At 44.1% G+C, this 13,080-nt stretch overlaps 1 protein-coding gene across 7 annotated transcripts in view; it reads left to right on the top strand.

The window, feature by feature from the left end:
- Positions 1 to 4,651: 4,651 nt before the first annotated feature.
- Positions 4,652 to 13,080, top strand: part of CAB39 (calcium binding protein 39) — an 88,132-nt gene continuing 79,703 nt past the window's right edge. For 2 of the 7 annotated variants that reach the window (XM_082464762.1, XM_082464764.1), the window contains exon 1: positions 4,810 to 4,950. The gene's annotated coding sequence lies outside the window, so the exon portion shown is untranslated. Of the gene's footprint in view, positions 4,951 to 5,431; positions 5,590 to 5,629; positions 5,833 to 8,092; positions 8,111 to 13,080 lie in introns of those variants that run through there. The other 5 variants (XM_082464765.1, XM_082464768.1, XM_082464767.1 and 2 more) reach the window with 5 other exon arrangements.

The following is a 13,080-nucleotide window of genomic DNA, read 5'->3' on the forward strand; positions in this document are numbered from 1 at the left end:
GATGACCCTGCCGTGTGACTCTGAGGTCTGTGGACATAGCATGGGAGAGTGAGGGGCCTCTGTAGAGAGGGCTTCAAGGTGAAGAGGTCAAGGAATTTCCAAGAAAGAGGTCATGCCTCATACACTACACATTATAGAATCTATTATATAATACATATATATTATATTAATAGAAAGTGCTTGGAGTCCAGTAGAAGGATTGAGAAGATATCTCCCCAAGGGCAAATTCAAGTGCTCAGATGGTCAAGTGGTCAGATGCTGCTGTTCCTTTCACTTCGGCTTCAGAATTTGTTACAAACTCCTTTTTCCAGAAACTTCTGCCATCTTGCTGCTATAATTCTCAGCTGCAGTGGACTTATCCCAGTTAAGAGATTAATCTGGAATCCTGCTCTGACCCTTAAATCAAAGGAATCCAAACCTAGCATGTGGGATTATCCACCCCCATGCATTCTTTTATTCTGCGGGAAATTGGGTCCCTACTTGTTTTTGTGGAATGTCAGCACAATAAAGGCCACCTTTTGGGGGACTGCAGTTAAAAAGAACTCTCCTCTTAAAAAAAAAAAAAAATGCTGTGGGAGTAAACTCCTCATTGAACAAAGTTTCAAAATTCGATAAAACTTGCAGTCTGCTCACTGAAGAGGGTGAGAAGCCTCCTTTCCCTGGTAACTAGAGAGAAGCAGAGGCAGCCTCAGGAAGCAGCTTGCTCAGGGCTTGTCATCAGTTGATTTCTCTCTGAGCCTAGACAGCTATAGCTTTTCTAATAGCTTCTAATATGTTTGAGATCAATTGTCCTTGGTTGGAATGAACTTCACTTGTAATGTGTTATTATTTTACTTATATTTTATACTTTGTATTTAGGTTTTTCATATATATATTTTCACTGGCAAGATTAGTCTGGTTTTCTTTGTGTGTGTGTGTTGCATTTATTGAGGTTTTGGTATCAAGGCTATAACCAGAATAAGAATAATCCTCCCCCATCCCACCGCCAACTTGTTAGAAATGCCAAATCACTGGCCCCACCCTAGACCAACGGAATCAATATCTGCATTTCAGCAAGATCCCCTGGTAATGCACATGGACCTTAGTCTGAGAAGCTGCCCCCCAGGCCTTGTCATTTACCAGAAGCTGCTTCTTCCATAGTCTCAGGGTAAGCAACCTGGCTCTCCTCCTTTCCAACTCACTCGGCCTACGGCGCTGATCACACCATCCTTTCACCCATCATTCCTTAGATCCTGCTGCCACTTCCACAGGGTCTCTGCCCTCCCACGGCTCCCACCTCCTCCCCCATTTCCTCATTCCTTCCTATCCAGCTCGGAAGCAACAGTCGGCAATTATTATTATTACTTCCTTGGGTATACTCTCCCCTTCCTTTCCCCTTTTTCTCTCCATGGAATTATCTAACAAAAATAACCCCGGCTGAATCCAAGCCCCCACCATCCTGTGCTGGCACCTTCCCAGCAAATTGTGGCCTCTGAAAAACAGACTAATCCCGCTGACTGGCCCTTCTGTACACCTTCCCCTCTCCCCTCAAACTTCCAACACCTCCACTTCGTCCACGCTCTAAGCTGATGACCTTGCTCCTATTTCCCTGAGAAAAGAGAAGCCCTCAAAGGGAACATCCACACGTTCTGGCACCTCTTCCCCGGGGCTGCCTGTCCTCCGTTACTGTGAGGGAACGCTTGCCTTGCTGGTCTCCAAGGCCAGACCCGCCACTGTGCGCTGCAACCTTCTCTTCTTGCTCACTCAAGGATAACTCTCCAGAAAATGCCGCCCCTCCCCAGCCATCATCAAATTTTCCCTCACGACTGAATCATTCCTGTCAACACGTAAGCTGGCTCTAACCGCTCCCATCCTCAAAACAAAACAAAATGAAATAAAACAAAAAATCTGTTTTGACTTCACTTTCCCTTCTGGCTACTGCCCCATCTTTCTGCTCTCCTTTAGAACAAAGCGTCATGAAAAAATTGTCTGCACCCATGGTCTCTCATTCTAGAGCCCAGTTCTCTCTACAGAGGTCTTTCTCGGTCTTATTCTTTCTAGAGAGCGCTCCTGTCAGGCTTTGCCACCCACTTCTGCTGAAACAGCTCTTCCCAAGGCCGCTAGTTACCACTGTGGCACTGACACCAACGACCAATCACCACTACTAATCTTACTTGAACTGTTAGCCACATTCAGAGCCTGGATCCATCCTCCATCCCTGATCGTCCAGCATGTGAACCTCTCCGGGGTCTCCTCCTGCCACGCTGGCTGCTCTCAGCATCCTTTGCTGGTTCCTTGTCATCTCCCTGACCTCTCAATGTTGGGGCCTCGGCTCACCCTTGGCCTTGTCTTTTATTAACCCTCTCTCCCTAAAGGATCTCACTGAGTACTGTATTGAGATTTTACTTACTCTGAGGACTCGCCCAATTCTGTCTCCAGCCCAGACGTCTCCCCCAAACCCCAGACTTCTACATCAAGCTCCCTCCTTGGGTGTCTCACAGGCAGCTCAACTTAACATGCCCCCAAATGTATTTCCAAGTTCCTCCCTTCATATCTGTTTCTGTTTAAGTCTTCCCCATTTCCCCAAATTGTATCTTCCAGTTGCTTGAGAAAACAAAAGACAAAAAAACCCCACAAAAAAACAACTTAGAAATCAGCAAAATCAGGCTTCCCTGGTGGCGCAGTGGTTAGGAATCCGCCTGCCAATGCAGGGGACACGGGTTCGAGCCCTGGTCTGGGAAGATCCCACATGCTGTGGAGCAACTAAGCCCGTGTGCCACAACTACTGAGCCCACGTGCCACAACTACTGAAGCCCATGTGCCTAGATCCTGTGCTCCGCAGCAAAAGCCACCACAATAAGAAGCCCATGCACCACTACAAAGAGTAGCCCCCGTTCTCCACAACTAGAGAAAGCCTGCACGCAGCAACAAAGACCCAACACAGCCAAAAAAAAGAATCCGCCTGCCAATGGAGGGGACATGGGTTCGAGCCCTGGTCTGGGAAGATCCCACATGCCATGGAGCAACTAAGCCCGTGCGTCACAACTACTGAGCCTGTGCTCTAGAGCCTGTGAGCCACAACTACTGAAACCTGCATGCCGCAACTACTGAAGCCCGCGTGCCTAGAGCTCATGCTCCGCAACAAGAGAAGCCACCGCAACGAGAAGCCCACACACCACAAGGAAGAGTAGCCCCTGCTCGCCGCAACTAGAGAAAGCCCGTGTGCAGCAATGAAGACCCAACGCAGCCAAAAATAAATAAACAAAAATTTTTTTTAAATGAATAAAATCTATCTTTAAAAAAAAAAAATTCAGCAAAATCATGTCAGCTCCCCCTTTTAAATGTGTCTAGAACACGACCACTTCTTTAGTCTTCCACTAGGCCTCGTCTGTCTTCTTGTCACTGGACTATTTCCAAAGCCTTCCAACTGGTCTCCTGGATGAAACTCTCAGGCCCTTCAGGCTGGGCTTCACACCACAACCAGAGTAATTCTTTTGAAATGTCAGACCACATCCTTTCTCTGCTCAAAACCCTCCAAATAGCTCCCGCTCTCTTTCAGAGTAAAAACCAGTCCTCACTTTGGTCTATATGGCCTCCCTCTCTTCTTATCTCTCCTCTCTCGCCTCAGGGCTCTTGCCTTGCTGGGCTCCAAGGCATTCCCACCTCAGGGCCTTGGTCCTTGCTGTTCCTTCTGCTTTTCCATACTCATAGCTCACAGCAGGCTCTTTCTTCAAGTAGCTGCCCCCTGCGGGAGCGCTATAAATAACAATACCCTGCACTCCCTCGCCTCCTTAGCCTGTGTGCTTTTTCTCCATAGCACTAAAAACCATCTGATGTCATATATATGTTGGTTTATTTGTTTATTGTTTGTCTCAGGAGCAGGTAATGTTTCATTCACTGCCCCACCACCTAGAACAGTGCCTGGCACACAGTAGATACTCAAAAATAGCTGTTCAGTTACAAATTAAAAGCAAAGCAACAGAAAGAAATGAAAATATACATGTATGGCATTTTTATGTACCAGAGTCTGTTGTCAGAGCTTTGCAATGCATTATCTCGTTCAACCGCATAAGGCTATGGTAACTGTGCTATTATACTTTTGTGTGAGTGTATGTGAACGAACGTAGGAATAGGGGCAGGAAATAGCCCATAGAGACTAAATGGTGGAGTTGAGATTTAAATCCAGGCTGTTGAATCCTATTAATATGGGTCATTCGATCACTTTCTACACTCTCTCTCAGAGGATGCTAAAATGAGAGTTATCTGTCCCTCGAAAGTAGGAAGGAATGAGTCTGCACAAGTCAGCCCTCGGCCTTTAGCAGAAATAGAGCTTTGTTAAGAGTTCAGGAAGTGGTCGTAGACAGTGGACGTAGGAGTCCTCCAGGAAGAGTGCTTAGACTGACGAGACCGGGCTGAGCACCAACATCTAAGCTGCAGGTGAAAGGAGACGAAGAACTCTCCTCCTCTGCTTCCGCTTTTCTCTGCGCCCCCTCCCGCTGCGGCTCGGCGCGGACTCCTACGCCGCGAGTCCGCCCGGCCGCCCGGGGGCGCCCGAGGCCGAAGGGGGCGTTGCGGCACCGCCCGACGTCGCGCCCTCGGCGGCTGCGCAGACGCACGTCAAAGCCGGGCTCGGGCCGGGAGCGGGGAGCGGCGAGGCCTGGGAGAGTCTGAGCCTCCGGGAGCCGGGCGAAGGCGGCGTGCGGCCCCGCAGCAGAGCCGCAGCCGGAGCGAGCGAGCGAGAGCAGCAGTGCGGCGGCCGCCGCGGGAGCCCCTGGGCCGCCGTCCGCTCGCGCAGCCGCCGCCGCCGCCGCGGGATCCTGTCGCCGGGAGCAGGAGCGGGCGGAAGACAACGGAGGGGCCGAGCGCCCGAGCCGCGCCGCGGGGACCGAGCGAGCAGCCCGAGGCGGCGGCGGCCGAGGACGGGGACGGCGACGACGCGGAGGCGGAGAGGGAGCCGCCCGGCCCAGCCCCGTGAGTGACCCCCGGCCCGACCCTTCTCGAGGCGCGGACGCCAGGCCGGCTTCCGCCTCCCTGCCCCGGCCCGTCAGCGGCCCCGGGGCTGCCTCCATTTTCTCGGGTGGCGGCGGCGGCCCCGGTCCGGGAGTCGGCGGGAGCGGCCCGGCCTGCCCTCTCCGCCCGGCCCGGGCCCCTCGCGGAGCCTTCCCCCCTCGTCCTCGCCGGCGCGGCGCCCAGGGGCCTGCGGCCGGGTCTCCGGAGGCCCCGTGCTCTCCAACCAGCTTTCCGCGGTTCTGTGGCGGGGCTGGCGGCGTGGGGGCGTCTGCGGCCAGAGCCGGGAGGACAGGGGAGTGCGGGCCCGGCCAGCTGTCACTCCCACTGCACAAGGGCTCCGGCCACCTCGCTCCTGGTCCCTGGTAAACTTCCTGTTATCGGGAGGCGGATAGCATCTCTGCGATCTTCATTTCGGGAAAATGCCTAACCGATTTCTGGTTAGGAGTTGTGCGGCCGGAGCGTTCCCGAGTTCGGTTGAACCAACCTGCGCTCTGAGTGCGTGCAGGCGCCCTGGTCGGTCCGCGCCGGAGGGATTCAAAGGGGAACCCGGGCCCGCGGTCCCCTCCCCCGAGGAGCTTACGCTCTGGTGCAGGAGATAAGGCGAGTACACAGATAACCACGATACCGGGAAGGAGATGATAAGTCCTGTGAAAGAACTACAGAATGCTAGAAAGGTACCCAGAGAAGACCGGACTGATCGATCACTTCCGCCTAGCAGAAATCTGGAAGGCTTCTTGGGCGAGGCGGTACAAAGCGGGTCTTGAAGGCCCGACGGGATTTGGGAGAGAGGAGGGTTGCAGAAGAGAACGGTATGTGGAGGAGCAGCAAAGCTAGAGGACAAAGGTAAAAAGGTATAGTCTAGAAATAGTAGATAGTGCAGTTTGTTGCGTAGGGCCACAGTGGGGACTGGGGGTAGGCCAAAGAGTTGCTGGGGGGACAGATCATTGAATGCTGTAGAGGAGCCGTTTGAGTGGCAATTTAAAGAAAACTTAGAGCTCGTTTCTCAGTGATTCATGGGCCCGGAAATGTAAGCTAGGCGATATTAAGGGTGCTCTTGTGAAAGAAAGGAGAGAAGCAGGCCCAGTAAAGAGGTGACATTCTGTGCCTTGAGTATAATGCAGTTTGAGATCGATTTTGACAGCTTCCCGGATATTCAAATAAATCCACGTCCAGGCTAAGCAAAGTACCTTTTGCAAAAAGCTTCCTTAGATATCAGGCTCTTAAGAAGTAATGGAAAGGTGTGTATAAAATGAGGTGTTTCTGTTGGTGCAGTTCACTAAAATGCATCAAAACTTCTCGCACTGTGTGTTAGGTGTCTACATTTTGGAACTACTGAACTGAACATAACTTAGTTCTTTGAGATGGTTTTTGTGTAAGGCATTCTAAACTGATGCTTTAAAAAATCAGATTGTCACTAATAGAAAGTTGGACATAGAACCTTTTCTTAGAAAGGTAAAAAATTCTTTATTACTTTTTAGTTATGAAAATATTTATAGGAGAGCCAGAAATGAAAGTCCGTGGCTTTATTTTGTTCCTTTTTTCCAGATTACTAGCAAATAATTAGCACCTTTATTCGAAGTCTAGAAATAGGGTCTATGGAAGCAGCTTAGAACCTGTGTTGGTTTTGTAAGGACTTATTTGTTGTTTGTTTATATGACAAGTGAATGCCAACTTTTTTCAGTTAAAAAAAAGACTTGTAAAATGCAGGGAGTACTGTAAAATTTTTTTAAATTATCTTCTGTAATCTTACCACTTATGTTACTGTTAACGTTTTCGCATATTTCCTTTTCAGTCTTTTTATGATTATTTTTTCCTTTACATAATGAAATAAGCTATATATATAGCTTTTATTAGGCTTTTCATTTTTGTCATTGAATATCTTCATATAAAAATATTTTTACTGAAGTGTAAGGGAAGTCTTTCTTCTTAAGTGTATTTTTTCTGACAAGATTGCCTTATTTACCTCAGATAAAATGCAGTAGTCATGCTTAATAACTGTTGCTGTGGACGGAATTTTTTCTAAAGGCTTCTTGTTTGAAGACTATTTTTTAACTTCTCTGTAAGATTTGGATCCTATTGCTTGTTGAATAAAGAAAGGTTTTATTACTTGGGATGTGTGTTGTCATCAGGTATGGAAGAGATCATACATTTCTGCTATATGAGTGGATGTACTTTTTTTTAAAAGGTACTATAAAAAGATTACTTTCATAGCTGGTATAATATCTCCTATACACTGTGATGCACCTCCCCTTCCCACTCCACCCCATCTCCCCACTGCCCCTAAAAAATAGTCTTTATACTAAGGCCATCCATATAGGTTAACTACTTTTTGATCATAACATCACAAAGATTCAGGCTAGATGTGTTTCATTTTTCTGTCGGTATTTCTTTAGTAAAATATAGAATTTGTTGTGAAATAATTTGCTGCTGTAACAAAAGGGACTTTTTTTTTTTCAAGGCAGGTCACTTTAGTTCGTTAGCAGGTTCTTGTTTAAACCAGTTTTTTCCCTTGTGCTTTACAATCTAAACTATTAATGAGGTCTCTGTTTCTCTTTCTAATGGCATTTAAAGTGTGATGCTGAGTTAGACTGTATACATTTTCATAAAGTTACTGTAAAAGAAGAGCTGAGAAAGCCCAGTTTAAGTATGGGGCTTGGTTTTATAATCTGGTCTTATTTTTATTTATTTATTTTAATATTTTTGGCTGCGCCCTGAGCACGCAGGATCTCAGTTCCCTGACCAGGGATCGAACGAACCCACGCCCCCTACAGTAGAAGCACAGTCTTAACCGCTGGACCGCCAGGGAAGTCCTAATATGGTTTTATTTGAATCTTTATTTGTATATTGCAAATGTGTATACCACAAGGCATCCTTTATTACTTCTGAATATTTACTAAAGTATTTTTCTTTTGATCAACTTTTGTGGGTTATAGATTTCTGTAATTACTGCCATATTTTACCAAGCGTCTTTTTCCAAGAGGAGTTGTTCATTGATCATTCACAGTTATGCCATCTGCCATAAAATACAGACACAAACCCAAATCCCACCCCCTACCTCCGCCCACCTCACCTCAGCAGGCAAAAACAAAATCCAGTATACAGCAGGATTTCATCATTTCAGGTAGTGTCTTCTGGTTACCTTTCTGGTGATGTCTCTATTTTAAACATCAATTTCCCTCTTCCATGGCTTCTTTTATTTAGAAATTTGATTTTATGGGTGTTGTCTGGTGTTAATAGAAGCAGGAGTCTGATAGGTGGATTAGTGTGTATAATGGCAAAATGTTGGTAAAACTTTGTTGTGTGATGAAATTGTGGAAAAGAAGATCAAATCTTAGAACCTCTGTGTTAGGTTGCTTATGATTTGTTTTGTTATTTAATTATTGAGATATAAAGATTTTGTATTTGTGTGAATGCAGATCAAGCCACGTAGCCTAAAAATTGCATAACAATTTAGTCATCAGTCTATAATTTGTTTTTTATTGGAGAGAAGACTAGTATTGCAGCCATCCTTAATTAAAGAAGGAATTGATCTATGGGACTTCTTACTTTGTGTGTCTCACCACTCAAATGACTATCCAGCTGGACCCTAATCACTACCCTGTCAGTCCAGAGTATGAGGGCAGAGCACAGTGAGGCAAATATTTGTACCACCAGCATTTATAGAGTAGACTTGTCTGGGAGTAAACGCTAAATGTTTGTTCTGCTTCTGTTTCTTAGGCCTTCCAAGGATTCTGAAAAGAGTTATTGCAAGACTAGGTGGCAGATGATAGACTGTGGTGATGAAATTAAGGTTAACAGCTTATTGCAGTCAGCATTTTTGGGGGGGGGGGTGTGCACACGCATGTGTGTGCATATGTACGTGTGTGTGTTGTCCTCCAGTGTGATTTGTTTTCTACCCCACTGAGCTTCCCTGGCGCCACTGTGCTTTTAACTTTTCTCTTGAGATAGAAGGGGTGAGGGGATGGCAGATTGTGGTTTTTTAGCAACTGTGATGTTAAGTTGGCAGAGGAAGGAGGAGTGGCATGCAGAGAATTGCAAGAAGTCAGTCAGGTGTGAAGTAGCTCCAAAGGAGGGAGGTCAAGCCTGCCCTGGCCATTTATGTTGGCAGTGTCTGGCACATACCTATTTGCATAACCCTTAATACATTGTGTCTAATTTGAGATTTCCATACTCAGAATACAGTGTTTAAGTTGTAGGTGTGTATGTGCTTCTTTATATGTATATATATATATATTTTCCTGTGCATGGTTACAGAGGCAGAAAATCTAGTTAGCCAATATTTAGTGACATTCTGGTTTTATATGATAATTATTCCTTAGGAGCATTATCCAGCAGATAAATTTTTATAACCAAGGAAGTATGATAATGTTAAAACATCACAACACTTTGATTATTTTAATAACACGTTTGAGAAACAAAATACACATTTTGTAGCTTGATCTTAATTAAGTTGCTGCTTTATAACTTTGTCAAATGAACTGTAGTTTGTTCTTTTACAGGGTACTGTTAACATGTTAGTCACTGTTCTCTCCCTCCACAGTAGATTATGTATCAGCTGTATTTGGACACAAGGAAGAAATAGCATTAACAGTTTTCTGTTTACATGTCTATAGTTTTAAGGCCCACTCTGGGATTTATAGGATTCTGAGAGCCAGTATTACCTGTGATTAAAAGCACAGATGCAACCAGACTCCTGGATTGTTGAACCCTCAGCCCTCCTGTGGGCTCTGTAACTTTAGACAAATTCCTTCACTTCTCTCTAGCTTAGATTCCTTGGATAGGAATGATACCATCTGAGAAGATTGTAGGGGGATTAAACGAGTTACTGTGTCTAGAGTGCTTAGAACAGGGCCGATTCATACTGAGTTTTGGGATGGTGCTGATGCTACACTGCTTCAAGTAGAAGAGAGCTTTAGGAACCCTGTAGTCGGAATGGTTCTTCCTGAGCATAACTGCAGTGGGGTGTGGCTGACTTTGAGCTGTAACTGGTGGAGTTTTCTGCGAGGTGGAGTCACTTGCTTAGGGTTGCGCTGCTTATTAGTTGTAGGACTGATGCAGAGTCTGGTTCTTTGTTCTTTATCCAGTTTGCTTGAAAGAAAGTTTTATACTTTATGCAGTAATGTCTTCTTTGAATTTTTTCACTAGCATTTACAAAGATTGTATTCATATGTTAAATGCTTTATGGCACTTAATCGTTTTTTTAAAGGTGTTTGATATACTGATGTTTATAATCATGATGTAGCTGGCAAGTTTTTTTTGGAGAGGGGGTAGTTGTATGAATATAAAGTTGAAGTAGATGAAGAATCAAGTGGTATTATCCCCCAGCATCATTACAGATGGAAGCCAAGGTGAGGGCATGTCCAGGGTCACACAGACATTGCACAGTTGAGCGAGGATTTGAACCCAGATCTGCCTCACTTCAAAATGTGTGCTCCCGGAAACAGTATGACTCTCATATGACATAGTTTTATTTCAGTCCATAGGGTTTGGGTTTCTTGCTGACTTTTTTTGATTTAGTACTTTAGAATGAAGGTTTGTAAATATACATAAGAGGGTATTAATAGGTTTCTAGGCAGCAACCACATGTTGTAACGCAAAATGAGATGTTTTCTTCTAAATGCTCTAGTTGTATAGAGTCATAATTTGATTAGTGGTTATTAGGCCAGTAAGTAGTGTTTATTTTTCATGTTGGTCTTTTAGAGAAGGTGGGAGGCCTTGTGTTATAGTGGGCAATGCAGAAGCCTGGGAATTGGAAGATCTGGGCTGGGTCCTGACTCGTTCACTAATCATGTCACTCTGGGCAGGTCTTTCCACCTCTCTAGGCTTCAGTCGTCCCATTATTATACTAAGGGGACCAGACCGAAAAGCCCTTTCAGTCTCTTTTGCTCTTATTTTCAGTGATCCTGTGTGTAAGCTTTCTGTAGGCTTTTTCCCCCTCTACTGGACACCTCTCCTTTTGCCTGTGGTCTTGAAGTCAGTTTCTTTACGTGAGCTCTGTGGCACGTAACCATGCTTTTACATTTTTTCTTCTGGTTGGTCAGGTGCCTCGTGTTATTTCACAATGCAGTAGTTTTCTGCTTCAGGTAATGTTACATCAAAATGTATTTATTTTTCAAATTTTCTTCTTTTGTACTTATGAATAAATGGTTACAAACTAATGTTATGTGGTTGTGAAGTACAAGCTTAGTAAGTTAACGATTAACAAATCCTCAAGCCTCACATCTAGTTTCACTGTCAACTTTTAAGTATCAATACTATATGTTGTGAAGTGTTATGAGCTGTTTGTTTTGCAGAAAGGAAAAATATTAACTAAAGGCAATGTGAGTGGAAAAGAAAAGACCAAAAATGTAGAAACAGATTTGAAGATGTGAAGAACATGCTCAAGATAGTATTCTTTGGTTATAATTGGTACTAATCCTCCACCTGTGAAAGGGTGGTAGGCTGGCTTAGATCATAGGATGGTTTCTAGCCCAGGATTCTGTCACTGATAAGAGATGAGAGTGATATTCACCACCCCGGAGCATTTGTAACTCCTCAAAAATCTATTCTGAATTAATTTGTTCCACAGGCAGTCTTTATTGCCCATTATGCTGGGTCCTGTTCTATATGTCAGTCTCAGAGGTTTCCTAGTCCAGGTAAACAACTGTTCCCCTCTTTGATGGCATGTTATCAGCCAGTTTACTTTTTCTGGATTCTCCAGCAGGGAGACAGAAACTCAGGTCATTAAAATGATCCTTGCAGATTGTTTGGCTGTCTGTTTACAATATGGTTTTATGAGAGATTAGTAGTTGGTAGGAGAGGTTACAGAGAAATTTTAAGTTTAGAAAGCACTGGATTAAAAACAGTTAATCAGTTTTTATTTTTTGATGATGGTCGTGTTATTGTTTTTCTGCAGAGCTTTTCAGAGTTTTTAATGATGTGCATTTTGACTGTCCAGGAGGGAAATGTAATGTGCAGTATTTCCCAATTTTCGAGTTTATTTGGTAACAAGAACACCTCCTTTCCCCAGGAAATACCCACAAACACCTTGAAGGAGGGTTCTGTTGGAACATAATTTGGGAGAACCTCCTATTTCCATACTTATTAGTATGGAATTCAAAGCATTTACTTTTTAATTGGAATGATTACTTACAGCAAGTTGGAATTCAATTAAGGTTGGAATAATTTATTTTCAGTTTTGTTAAGTAAAAGAATGAACACTTTATATGAGTGGCTTTTCAAGCCCACCCCCTTTTTTTTTTTAAACTTCAGCCCACAGTGAGAAATTCCATTTTTAATCAGTGACCCGGCACATATATAAACACACTGTCAAAACTGAAAAAGAAGTTTCATGAAACAATACTTAGGCCTTCCTATGTACAGTGCATGCGTTCTGATACTTTTTATTTTGTTCTATTTTTAGATGTATGTTATTAGTTACTAAAATAATTCACCATGCAATTTGAGAAACACTGTGAGGTTACATGAATTTATAAACTCTTAAGATTTAGAGTTAAGATACTGTCAAGACTGTTTTGTGAGTGAGAAAACTAAAGCTCAGCCTAGAAGAGGAAGGGCTCTCGCTTTAGAATTCCTGGATTTAGATTCTGATTGTGGTTTCTTGGGCGGGGTGTTCAGTGTCCATTCTGCCTCAGCTTTCTCATCTGTAAAATAGCAAGAGTAGAATCTACGGATGAAGTAGTCTTGAGGATTCGAGGATTCAGTAAGAAGTGCTTTGCAAAATGTGTCTGATATGCTTTAAGTGCCCAATACCTTTTAGCTTTTATGATAACTGAAGTTCTAAAACTCCTTCTGCACCGTACACACTTTCAAAAATATTTTAGGACTTTGAAAGTGTTAAAGTGGCCTTCAGGTGAACCTGAACTCTTTTTGATCTGTAGCTGGATATATCATTTGTTCTGATATCAGCCCTTTGGAATGGTAAGCTTTAAAATAGCCGTAAGGACCCACTTAAAGTTGATTTGCCTCCTAATTGTAAATGGACTCATAATTGCTTCATGCCATATTATTGTATTTTTTTAAACTATTTTTAACAGTATCTTAAGTTTAGAATAGTTTTTCTTTATAGCATGTAATTAAGTACAAATAAGT

Source organism: Balaenoptera physalus (assembly GCF_965194825.1).
Source record: "Balaenoptera physalus genome assembly, chromosome: 6".
Lineage (NCBI taxonomy): Eukaryota > Metazoa > Chordata > Mammalia > Artiodactyla > Balaenopteridae > Balaenoptera > Balaenoptera physalus.